General features: G+C 34.3%; 1 protein-coding gene across 1 annotated transcript in view; it reads right to left on the minus strand.

The window, feature by feature from the left end:
* The window catches only part of LOC123875014 (synaptogenesis protein syg-2-like), a 234867-nt gene that overhangs the window by 86621 nt on the left and 133864 nt on the right, over nucleotides 1–14382 (minus strand). The gene's annotated exons all lie outside the window — the stretch shown is intronic.

Consider the following 14382-nt stretch of genomic DNA (forward strand, 5'->3'; position numbering starts at 1 on the left):
AATATATACAATAATACCATTGTTCTTTTGCCTTCTGTGTCAGTTTCATATAATTCAAGACTTATACAAAATACCAATTATAACAACCAGATAAATATTAATCTTTCTACAATATCTAAACGACTCGCAGGGTCGGCCATTTGCATTTAGAAATTAACCCAGAAGAGAGACGTCGGAATAAAATTTATTACGCCGAAGATAAAAAATAACTTAAAGCTTAAGGTACTTTTCTCCAGTTTATAATAAAATATGGAATGGAAGAATAAAAATCGGTCAAATACGGCCACGCATAAGAATTCCGTAAAACTTCGTGATTCCAGCTCCGATCACAGAAAAACCCCCTTTTTTCTGTGACCGATGGAGTCCAGTGGCATGACAGGCGGTTAAAGTAAATTAAAGTTACCTACTGTTAAACTTTAACCATCAATGAAGGCAAACTGAGTTGCACAATTGATTTGTCATCTTTGAATCAAAATTTAACCAGTATCCTTACTGATTCTGAGTCCAATTTTTGCATGGATACTAGTTTTATACCGCCAAAGTACAGGCAGACTGAAATGCCAAAACTGTTGTCTTCTTGTTTGACTGTGGAACCCTAAAACATCCCTGGGAGTCCCCAGTGTAATCCATTTATTCATTATGAAAGTAATTTAATGAAAACCGTTGGAAGCAAGAGTTGTACGTTGAACTGAGGTTCTGTGAACGCTTAATAAAGAATGGCACTTCTTTTATCCAAATGAATTTTACTGAGCTACGGCGGGTAGTGGGTTTAGCAATCTATGTACTATAAAGTGTATGTTTGTTGATTGATTGTCCCATAGGTTGTCAAACTTATTTTAAACGAACTAATGTCGGTTAATATTTATACTTAATAAAATAGAATTAAATTTATTTATTGGATCAACACACAGGTAATACAAAACACGCTTAAAATATAAAACTTAAAAACTAACTTAACTTAAACATAGTGTTGAGTACCTACTATATGTTGTGCCAACGAAAAGGCCCGAACTCAGCTTAATGTTGTGTTAAGTTAATAAGTATAGTAAGGTAACTGTCAGAAACTATGCAATGATTTGTCATGTCCAAATAATCTAAAATTCATAACATTTTCGTTATAATACTACGGTAGAACGGTGAGGACGCCATTCTATTGAAAATCAAAATGAATACCTAACTGGCGTAGTTTGGAATCATTTTGAAATATTGCTGAGTGGAAGTTAGAACTCTTTTGTTAAAAATGAAATTGCATTTCCACTTGTATCGTGAATAACGATTTTCACGGCTTTTCGTGAGAAAATGATTTTCAGGGTTTATTAAACGGCTATAATTCGACAGACACATTTTAAATAACATCCCGATTTAGTTGTTTAAATATTAAGTACATATTTATTTAATATTTATATCCGACTAACCTATGCCACTCTCCAAGTATTTAGGTATGCAAAACAAGAAAGCAAATAACATTAAAACTACACTGCTAACGATAAAAACGTGTTAAATTACGTCAGTTCATTGCTCCGTTGTAACGTGATTGAAGGACAAACTGAAAAACAAACACAAATTTTCACATTGATAGTAGTGATTCGTCCTATATCTGAATTAAAATAATAAGCTTTCATTTCAGATAGGTATATTTTAATTCTGTTAAATTAACCTCATTTTGACCATCAATTATAGACATCACCAATCAAATAGGCATCTTCTAGGTAAATGCGTCCGATCTTAGGCCACATTGTCACTTTCCATCAGGTGTGATTGTAGTCAAAGAACGTTATCCCACTGAGTTTCCAACAGCCGGCCGCAGCAGTCGGTGTAGTATACCTTGTCTTCAAGACGCGTAGGTAAATCAATGCATCGCGTCGATAAAAAAAGATTGATTTAGGTACAAAATTCTCCACTCTGGGAAGTTGAAAAATAAACAAAACTTGCACAAACGTACAAAAAATCCTCCATTCCCGAAAGTCGAAAAATAAACAAGACTCGCGCAGTCATATTTCATATTCTTTTATTTCCCTTTTACCTAATTGTACCAACAAAAGCCACTAGAGGGCGCCTCAGAGGGATATTCATCTTGCTTTAAGAAAATTTTGCAGCAAGACACTAATAAATTATGTATGGAGAGCAAACAGAGAAGTCCAATTAACTAAGCCCGGATAAATGTTGGTAGTAAAACCGGAACATTTCGTCCTTGGAACTTAATTTCACAATTTTTTCACTTTAAACTTGAAATGAAAAAGTGAACCTTTTAAAATACTTTGAGATATCCCTTTATTACTCAATTTATTTTTCTTTACGACACTCGATTTTTCATTCAATTCCTTTTGCTGGTTTGCGCTTTAATGAAGTAAAGATACGTTTTCAGACATAGTATATAAACACGTATCGTTTCGTCCACGTGGAGTAAAAATCCCATAGGAACTTTTTGAAAATTTGTCTATGTCTTCCCCAGGATTAAAATTGTCTGTGTACCTTTTGTAAAAATTTATTATCTGGATGTCCGTGAAAAGGTTACGAACAGACAGATATACCTACTTTAACATTTGTATTATAGTATAGATATAGGTTTTATGAAGTGACTTTGATGCTCATCAAAATATACATAATAATTATACAGAGTGAACAAAAATAAATTAAAAATTGACAACACCCCCGACAAGTGAAGGTTACAGTAACTAGAAAAGAGCTGATAACTTTCAAACGGCTGAACCGATTTTCTTGGATTATAGCTAAGAACACTCTCGATCAAGCCACCTGTCAAACAAAAAAACTGAATTAAAATCGGTTCATTAGTTTAGGAGCTACGATGCCAAAGACAGATAGACAGATACACAGATACACACGTCAAACTTATAACACCCCTCTTTTTGGGTCGGGGGCTAAAAATCGTAACCCTGAAAAATGCTTGTTTAAGTTTTCATACAGATATCCGTTACGCCCTATATATAATTAAACTTCGCGTAGGTAACCACCTACGCGAAGTTTAATTATATATAGGTTACAGTTCAAGTAGGTCTATTAAATTATTCAACATAAAATATATGTTTACAATACCTCTATTTGTTTAGTGAGGCGATATTATTTAAAGCGTAAATAATCGTGACCCTAATAATGTAGCGGGGTGCGATTAGGCTTTGAACACGAGTTAAGTCACAAATGAAACCGAGCGTGTTATTTTTAACCCCCGACCCAAAAAGAGGGGTGTTATAAGTTTGACGTGTGTATCTGTGTATTTGTGTGTTTGTGTATCTGTCTGTGGCATCGTAGCTCCCAAACAAATGAACCGATTTTAATTTAGTTTTTTTTTTGTATAGGTATTAAGTAAAGGTGGATAGAGTACCGCAAGAGTTAACTTTTCAAGTAGGACTATTCTAGCGCAGTGCGATTAGCTTTTGAAAATGAGTTAAATCACAAATGAAACCGGGCGTGTTACCCCCGACCCAAAAAGAGGGGTGTTATAAGTTTGACGTGTGCTTGATCGAGAGTGTTTTTAGCTATAATCCAAGAAAATCGGTTCAGCCGTTTGAAAGTTATTTACTTTTTAGATAGTTTTGTGTCGGGGGTTTTTAAATTTTGAGTTTATTTAATTAAATCGATTGACGAGAGAGGGCGCTGCAGCGAACAGTGAAACATTAGCTCCGCGTAAAAAGTATTTTAAATAGACAATTAATGCAATTTAGTTGTTCTTGGTGTGTTAAATATGAAAATCTATGTGCAACTCATGAGTAGAAACGTTTGCAAAAATAAATATTTCCAGGAAGTGTGAAAGTTTCCGTGTTTTTAGTGCCACCCGTCCGGACTTCAATATACCTACCTACACAAGAAAGACTGTGGAAGTGATCACAAAGCGAAATACAATACTCGATTAGTGGCCTTCACGGATTATAAACTGATAAAATAAAGGAAAGTTTAGAGCCAAATTGGATAATTAGGTACCTACGTCATAAAAACCGGCCCGAAAAGTGCGATTGCGAATCAAATTCATGGAGGTAAACATACCATTTCGTTGTGATGTAGGTACTGAATACTGATGGATGTTGGAACTCACACTGAGAAGGTCAGTACGACAATAAAAAATACACTAAGAAACTTACTTAATTCTACTGCATAGAAAGGAGATGATGAATTATTATTAAACTCTGCCTACTGGACTTCATAAATGCGAGTACCGATTCATTGGAAGTGACATTAATCTGGACCAACAACCGAATTTTGTTTTATGAAGTCATAATAGGCTGTACATAAGATAAGGGAGTGTGCGAGCAATATAGTTCCATATCAAATCTTTGTGTACCTATGAACTAACTAACAGGACATAATAAGCCTAATGTGATGCAAGATACTTCATACTATTTGTACCACAACTTGTAATTTGATTGTTGCGGTGAACACTAGTGGATACCTAGGTGTTTTTGACAGCCAGTGACTAGAAATTAACAGCTTACTAAAATAATGTGTTACTACTAATGTTTGTGTGTACTTAACACCCATATTAAGAAAATATATTTTGTGATTATTGTTTGTTCAAATAGACTTGTTTAGCATCAAAGTGGAAAAACCTTTAGATTAATAGAATAATACTAGATATATGTGACATTAACTAAATAGGTATTTATGAATTTCTGAATATTAAATTTTGACCTAAATGGATTTACATATCAATGACATGTAAGGTTTAGCTAATTATATTATTGCTTTATTGTTTAACTAGGAATTAAAAGTTACATAAATAATAATTAATGTGTAGGCAGGAACCTATTGACATCCAAATTGTATGAAATATTTGTTATGATTAGGCACCTACCTAGTATTAAAGTGGAATAGGTTCAAAGCGTACAAAATACATATTATAACACTTACAAACTATTTATGAATATTAAATTTTGACTTTAAATATGGATCTATCAATATAGACATATCTAACATTAGAGTAGACAGATTGCAGATAGAATACTATGAAATATAACATTACCTATTGATGAATTTATAAAATAAAATAAAATAAATTAATAATAATAATTTTTAGTTAAGTACCTTTGGATCTATCAATTAAATGTGAGGTTTAATTGGTAGATTAAATAATATTACTATTTATTGAATATAGAAAGTCACAGTGTTTCATATTACTATTGCCATTACTACTAATTGACATGAATTACTTATAAATAGATAAAAAATATATTATAGGCTGTATTGTTTGTAATAAAATATAACTAGGAATTAAAAGTTACTTAAAATAATTAATGTGTAGGCAGGAACCTATTGACATCCCAATTGTATGAAATATTTGTTATAATTAGGCACCTACCTAGCATTAAAGCGGAATAGATTTAGAGAATACAAAATACAAAGAACAACCATTTATTAACTAATTAACTATTTATGAATATTAAATTTTGACTTTAAATATAGATCTATCAATTAGATGCAAGGTTTAATGATTAGATTACATAATATTATTATTCAGGACTATAGGAAATTATTTCATATGATTATTGTTTGGTTTGTATAGACTTAGCCAAAGTTAGAGTAGATCAATTTCAGATAGTATACTATGAAATATAACATTACCTATCAATGAATTTATAAAATAAAATAAAAATTAATAGTAATAATTTTTACTTAAGCACTTTTGGATGAATGTAAGTTTTAATTGGTAGATTAAATAATATTACTATTATTGAATATAGAAAGTTACAGTGTTACATGTTGCTATTGCCATTACTACTAATTGACAGGAATTAATTAATAGAAAAACTATAATACTTTACCTTTACTTATAGGAAAGTACTTACTAGAAATAATTACTCCCTTAGTTTATCGCTCTCATTAGTGTGTGGCAAGTTCAACATGTCGAACTTCGAGCAACTGTTACGCGAGCTTAGATGCGACATCAGAAAAGATTCGGAGGAGTCACTCAGAATAGTGGAAGAGCGAATCACAAAAAGTATTAACGAAAATATAGATACAAAATTCGAAGACATTCAAGCGCAGATTGAAATAATAAAGAAGAACAGTAACGAGCAAAATGAGAGGATTCTTACAATAGAAAAACAGATGAAATGCAGGAATATAATATTTTTTGGAGTTGAAGAAGGGGAAAAATCTTATAAAGAATTAGAAAATAAAATAATAAATATAGTAAAAACAGAAATAAAGGTGGATTGCAACAGTAACGAAATTGAAAGAACAAGAAGGATGGGGAAAAAAGCAGAAAATAAAATAAGACCGATAGTAGCCACTTTTACAACTTATGGCAAAAAGATTTCTATTCTCAAAAATAAACAGCAACTTAAAAACAAAACGATTTATTTGAAGGAAGACTACCCACAACAGATATTGGAAAAAAGGAAACAGCTTCAAGACCAATTGCAACAAGCACGAAATGAAGGAAAGATCGCATACCTACGCCAGGATAGGCTAATAGTACACGAACCAAATAAAACTCGAAAAATTGTGGAAAGTACAAATAGTCAGAATCCTCGGAAAAGAGAATTACAGTCTACCCCTCCTAGTAAAATGAGCAATCCTTATGTACAACGAAATGAACCGTCATCGAACTATCACATGGCAAAGAAAAATAAACATAAGATGAATGCCCAGAATAACAAAGCTCGATGAATAGTTTTTTACAAAAACGAAGCGAAGACCTAGTACCAAAAATATTTATTCCAGCTACACAAAATGAGGAATGCGATGAATAGCAACTACCACGGCCCCTCCAAGATAAAAATAACTCTGCCGCCAACTCAACACAAAATAACATAATAATTAATAAGAAGAAACACTTTTACAAAAAAAGTCTCCCAAGCCGGTTGGTCACCGTGGGAGAGCTAGACCAGTACCCTGCAGTCAGATTGGATAGTATAAGTATAAGTACGAATAATATTAGAATACATGACAAAAAAAATAACTTTATCATCAAAACGAACACAATAAGGAATAAAAACTCAGTTAAAAATAATAACAATGGAAATACAAATAAGGATAGAGAGCTCCATATATTGAGTATGAACGTAAGAACACTAGGAAGCGATGAACGATTATTAGAATTGGAACAAGCACTGCAAAAAGTAAAATGGGATATCTTCGGATTAAGTGAAGTACGCAGAATGGGGGAAATGATAGAAGATAGGGATGAGTACATATTTTTCCATATCGGTGAAACAAAAGGCCACTATGGCATTGGCTTCTTGGTTAAAAAATACCTTAAGAAGAATATCAAAGAATTTAAAGGTATATCAGAGCGAATCGCTGTAATAAATATAGATCTTCCAACATTGGGAGCATCAACAATAATCCAAATACATGCACCAACTGAAGATACAGACAAACAGAAGAAGGAAGATTTTTATACAAAGCTACAAGAGACGATAGACAATAACACAGAGAAAAATATTTTTGTAATGGGCGATTTTAATGCACAAATTGGAGAAGCTATAAAGAAAGATGATAAGATAATGGGTCCATATAGCTATGGAGTGTGTAATGATAATGGAGAAAAACTGATTCAGTTTGCAAGAAGTAATAATTTGGCTATAATAAATACATTTTATAATAAAAAATTGCACAAGAAATGGACTTGGATTTCGCCGGATGGCAAAACAACAAACGAAATAGACTTTTTCTTGAGCAATAATAAAAAAATAGTAAAAAATTTTAAGGTACTCAATAACTTTAACTTTTACTCTGACCACAGATTAATTCGGGCTCAATTAAGTTTAAAACATCAAAGGAAAACTAGACGAAATTTTGCCAACACCAATGCAATATATGGAAAAGATGAAGGTTTACTAATAAATACAGAATTACAACAATGGAAAAAGGAAATTGGCCTGCCTCAAACTATAGACAGTATTATAGAGGTAAAAGAAATCTATGATGATTTCGAAGAAAAACTTAGATCGATACAAAAATCGATAACAGCTCAGACATCAACCAATAGCAAAGAAATACCAGAAAATATTATAGACTTGATGAGACAGCGGAAAAATTTGATAAAAAATAGAAAGAATAACAGGAAAGAGATTAATGAAATAAGTAAAAGAATTAATAGACTCCTCAGACAAAAGAAACGAGAAAAGAGATCAAAACTTATACAAAAATATATAGAATCAACCGGCGCTATTAAAAAAGCATATAGAGAATTAGATAAAAAAGTACAATGGATACCCAAAATTCAAAATAAAGAAAAGAAGCAAGTTGGTAACAGAGAGGAGATTATAACAGTAGCGACTAAATTTTACGAAAATTTATATAAATCTGACCAAAACTCTGCCGAAGACATAAACCTGAATAGAATAGAAGAACCGATACCATGGATCTTGCCAGAAGAAGTGTCTAAGGCTCTGTCTACACAGAAGAATAATAAATCTCCAGGCGAAGATAACATCACAAATGAGCTGCTTAAAGCAGCTGAACCTGCAATTAATGATATCATGTGTACAATTTTCAACGCAATATTACATAGCGAAAATATACCAACACAATGGACTCGATCAATAATAAAACTATTACATAAAAAAGGTGACCCTAGTGACATTAACAACTATCGTCCAATTAGCTTAACTTCAAATATATATAAAATATTTTCTAAAATAATTCTTAAAAGAATTGAAAGCACCTTAGATGAAAATCAGCCTTTAGAGCAAGCAGGCTTTCGAAGTGGCTTTTCAACTATTGATCACATACATACCCTAAACCAAATAATTAAGAAATATAATGAATATAATAAAACTATTTACATAATATTTATCGACTACTCAAAAGCTTTTGACAGTTTAGAACACAATGAAATATGGAAGGCACTATTTGAGCAAGGAATACATACGAAATATATTAATATTATAAAAAATATTTATGTAAATAGCACAGCAAAAATAAAACTAGAAAGGGAAGGGAAGTGGTTTAAACTATCGAAAGGAGTAAAGCAGGGAGATCCATTGTCACCAAAAATATTTAATGCAGTACTAGAAAATGTGTTTCGAAAATTAAACTGGAACGAACAAGGAATAAAAATAGATGGCATGTATCTGAATAATTTGAGATTCGCAGATGATCTAGTATTATTCGCCGAGAACCCTGTCGCATTAGAGAAAATGCTAAATGAATTGTTAACTGAAAGCAATAAGGTTGGCCTTGACATGAATATACAAAAGACAAAAGTAATGACAAACGGAACCAAGAAATGCATTAAAGCAAACAATATAGAAATAGAATATGTCGATGAATACATTTATCTCGGAGAAATTGTCTCAACGAAAGATTCGATGAAAAAGAAAGTAGAACGAAGAACATCAAACGCGTGGAACAGATACTGGATGTTAAAAGAAGTAATGAAATCAAAAGAAATGCCGATGAAATGCAAACAAAAAGTATTTGATAGCTGCGTACTGCCTATATTAACCTATGGTAGCCAAACCTGGGCCCTGACACAAAAACTTGAGCAAAAACTAGCAATCTGCCAACGTGCAATGGAACGTAGTATGTTACATGTAAGAAGAAAAGATAGAATAGCAAATAAAACATTAAGGAAAGAAACTAACATAGTAGATGTACTAGGAAAAATTAGAAAATTAAAATGGAAATGGGCTGGGCATGTTTGCAGACAAAATCAAGATAGGTGGGCAAAAAGAGTAACGGAATGGTATCCCAGAGATGGAAAAAGAGCAAGAGGGAGACAAAGAATTAGATGGAGTGATGATTTTGTGAAAATTATGGGAGCAACATGGCAACGATTGACCCAAGACAGAGAAATGTGGAAAAGACTGGAGGAGGCCTTCGTCCAAAGGGCGTACTGAAAACAAATGTAGAAGGAGAATGTATATACTTACCTATTAAAATAAGAAAATTAGTAGTAATGTGAGATAGTAACATGTACATTATATCTAAAAAATAATACTATGTAAATACAAGATAAGGAAAATTATTAATTATAAACTAGTGGTGATATAGAATATTAAGTCTGATATATAAATAAATATAAATGTGAACAAATATTTCTAATAGGATAAGTCTGTTTAATTATAATATTAAATATATAAAATGTTAAGTAAATAATTGTATTAAATTGTAATAATTGAATGGATTGAATTGTAATAATTTAATAGGATAAGTCTGTTTAATTATAATATTAAATATATAAGATGTAAAGTTTAAGTAAATAATTGTATGGAATTTCAGTAAATAAAGGCTATATTATATTATTATCTATATAACTTACTCTCACGCCCGGTTACAAAATAGATATATATAGAAGCCAAAGAGAATATAATATACTTACATATATAAAAATAAATAAACCTACATACACATTTACATAAATAAATATTTGTACCGGGCGGAGGATTACGCCCCGGCAGGGGAGACCAAACGGCCGGGGGTCAGGGCGACAGGCTGAGAAAGCGGCGGACTATCCTTGCCGAGTCTAGCAAGACCGCTTTTTGCATCCTGGCTGCGAGCGAACTGCCACGGAACCCCAGTCGCCTCAGATGGTAAGCGAGGCTGACTGGGATCAACCCGTTTGCAGATATGACGATTGGGATGATTTCGGTGGACTCCACATGCCACATGTCGGAAACCTCGTGAGCCAGATCAAGATACTTGCGTTTTTTCTCCGTCTCAGCTCTCACGAGGTTCTCGTCATATGGAATGGTGATGTCCACCAAAAACACCCTCGACTGTGCCCGGTCCACCAGCACGATGTCAGGCTTATTCGCTAGAATAGTCCTGTCCGTGATGATGGACCGGTCCCAATAGAGCCGGACTCCGTCGCGCTCGAGTACCGGCACCGGTGTGTACTTGTAATACGGCAACCTCTCATCCAGGAGACCGTACTTCAGAGCAAGCTCTTGGTGAAGGATTTTGGCTGCTTGGTTGTGTCTATGCAGATACTCAGTGTTGGCAAGCGCCGAACATCCCGAAAGCACATGTCTGAGTGACTCGCCGGGATGGCGACAAGCTCGACAGATGTCGTGAGTGCCATCCTTCAGAATGTACTTTCGGTAGTTCCGCGTCTTAACCACCTGATCTTGTATCGCACAGACAAACCCTTCGGTTTCCCCGAAAAGGTCACCAAAGCGCAGCCATTGCACGGACGCTTTTTTATCTACGTGTGGCTCATTAAGAGCTTTAAAAAAGCGTCCGTGCAACTCCTTCTCCTTCCATACGGCCTCCCGGTCAGAGGTGCTAAGTACCACCGGTTTCTGCCACTCGGTTTTGGCTAAGGATAGTGGAGTGAGTCCTTTATCACATTCTATGACCTCTCTATGCATGGGGGACCCCCTCATCGTCTCAAAGTAGGTTCTGAGATTGGATATCTCCCGGTTATGCATGGTCTTGACGCTTAATACGCCTCGACCTCCACACTTCCGAGGGATATACAATCTCATCACAGACGATTTTGGATGGTGCATGCGATAGAGAGTCATAGTCGTGCGGACTTTTCTGTCCAGGGCGTCAAGTTCGGTCTGAGTCCAACTGAGCACGCCAAAGGTGTACATGAGGACGGGCATAACCCAGCCGTTATAAGCTCGGACCTTATTGGCGCCTGACAAATAACTTTTACAGACTTTTGTCAGACGGCCAAAAAAGGCCTCGCAAACAGACTGTTTCATGTCCGCCTCTTTTACACCTAGGGATTGTGACATGCCCAGATACCGGTATGACTCAGCTTCAGAGAGGGTCTTAATGTTGGATGGCTCGAGACTAATCTCGGCCGAATGAGTAACCTGTCCCCTCTCCACATGTATGACCGCACACTTGTCCAGTCCAAGCTCCATCCTGATGGAATTGCTGAACTCTTACTGAACTGAACTGAAATATTATTATTATTATTATTATTATTAATTAAATCGATAATTTAAAACGGTTAGCAAACTTAAAACTAGCATTGAACTAGCATAGAATATTTTGGAAGACACTATTTAATAATAATTAGTTACTAAGAAATAAAATTTATTTTTAACCCCCGACCCAAAAAGAGGGGTGTTATAAGTTTGACGTGTGTATCTGTGTATCTGTCTGTGGCATCGTAACTCCCAAAACGAATAAACCGATTTTAATTTAGTTTTTTTTGTTTGAAAGGTGGCTTGATCGAGAGTGTTCTTAGCTATAATCTAAAAAAATTGGTTCAGCCGTTTAAGAGTTACCAGCTCTTTTCTAGTTTTCTTGTAGAAAAGAAGGTTAGATAACCGTTCATAATATTATGTCAATAGACAAATGTCAAGCTGTCAAGATGGACGTTGCCTAAATACATAATTATTTATTTGAAAATGATGTTTTGGAAAACTCAGATACTTTGGATCGTCGGGAGTGTTATAAATTTTTAATTTACACTTGTTGACATAGGCATCATCCCCATTGAAGGTGACTGTTGCAGCTCAAACCATCTATCTTTTATGTTTTACTAGCCGATGTCCGCGACTTTACCCGCGTGGATTTAGGTTTTTCGAAATCCCGTGGGAACTCTTTGATTTTTCGGGACAAAAAGTAGCCTATGTGCTAATTCAGCATAATCTATCTCCATTCCAAATTTCAGCCAAATTCGTCCAGTAGTTTTTGCGTGAATGAGTAACAAACATACACACACACACACACATACACACACACAATCTTTCGCCTTTATAATATTAGTGTGATGCCCTTATTTATTCTAAATTGTATAGGCATTAGTAAAGTCTGGATAGAGTACCGTAAGAATTTTTAAAGTAAGACTCCTGTTACGTAATCCATACCTAAAATTATAAATGCCAACGTGTGTGAGTCTGTTTGCTAGGTTTTCATTACCCATCTGTTTAACCAATTTTTTTTTTGTAATTTGGCACAGACATAGGCTAGGTTTTTCTACAGAAACAGAAAAATCTAAGAGTTCCCACGAAGATCGAAATTTATTTAAAAGTTGTTGACTGAAAGCCTAATGTAAAAGTCGCACTGTGTTAAAAAGTAAATTATTTATTTATTCTAACTGTAAAAAACCTTTTGAAACGGTATTAATATCAAATATTCATGAACGCGTATCTGACACGCAGACAAAAGGGTTTGATTAAAAGCTTAGTTTTGTTTGTATACGTGAAGTTTTCAAACAAACTGTTAACTTTGAAGTTACGAAATGAATGCCAAAGCCTATTAGAATTAAACAAACAAACAGAACGATCAAATACGATTCCATTTGCGTTTCAAAAACAATTTGGAAAGATATTTTTACCTTTAATTTCAAAGCCGATTTTTTACGCGACTGTGGGTGATTTACAAGTGTAAATTTAAAAATTTATATAACACCCCCGACAAGTGAAGGTTACTGCAGTAACTAGAAAAGAGCTGATAGCTTTCAAACGGCTGAGCCGATTTTCTTGGATTATAGCTAAGAACATTCTCAAGCCACCTTTCAAACAAAAAAACTAAATTAAAATTTGTTCATTAGTTTAGGAGCTACGATGCCACAGACAGATACACACGTCAAACTTATAACACCCCTCTTTTTGGGTCGGGGGTTAAAAGTTGCACGTACTTATCCGAGCATGCTTTTACATGGCATAACACAAACTCAAAGCATCCATTAAAATTAGGTGCCACTTTACACGTTTTGATTGTCAGTTGTTGAATTTGTAAAGTGCAGATGAATTATAATTAATTAAGTAAACTTAAAACGGTAACAGAAGTTGCGAGTTACATCAAATTGTAATCTAGTAACCCCCGTGGCTTTGCTTGGTGAAAATATTAATCCTCTTTATTCCCTATCCCGTGAGAATTTTGAAAAATCCTGCCTTAAGTAAGCATATAGAAAGTTTCTGTGCAAAATGGTAGCTTTCTACGAGTAGGTCCAAGAGTTTGGCAGGGTATTGATAAGCTGTTAATCAGTGAGTCCAACTGTTTTTACCGATTTTGGCAAAGTTTAATATGGGTTGTACTTATCTCTGGATGGACTGGGCTACTTTTTATTCCGGAAAATCAAAGGCGTTCCCATGGGATAGGGAGTGTTATGTAAAAGTCTGGTCTATCCAGGTAAATGCGCTGGTATTATTATGGGCAGCAAATGTGGCTATTATGTAACTAAAAGTAAGCAAACCTCCATAGTTCTGAGCGTTGCCAAATTGACCGGCCCCTAAAACGACTTCCATCACGCGAACATTCTGATTTACATCGATACCTTTGTAGGTATTTACTTCAGTGAAATACCTTTTTTACTTGAAGCTAGGTTAAGTTGTATTATTGTGTGATGGTATGCTAACTATGGGACTCAAGAAAACTAAGAGTCACTCAGCGGGTGACGGAAGGAGCTATGCTTGAAGTTTATCTACGTGATTAACAGGGCTCTCTCCGTCACTCGTTTCATACAATCGTAGTTCCAATTTCATTTGAATATTAAGCAAACAAAGTCCATGA

Source organism: Maniola jurtina, chromosome 19 (genome assembly GCF_905333055.1).
Source record: "Maniola jurtina chromosome 19, ilManJurt1.1, whole genome shotgun sequence".
NCBI lineage: Eukaryota > Metazoa > Arthropoda > Insecta > Lepidoptera > Nymphalidae > Maniola > Maniola jurtina.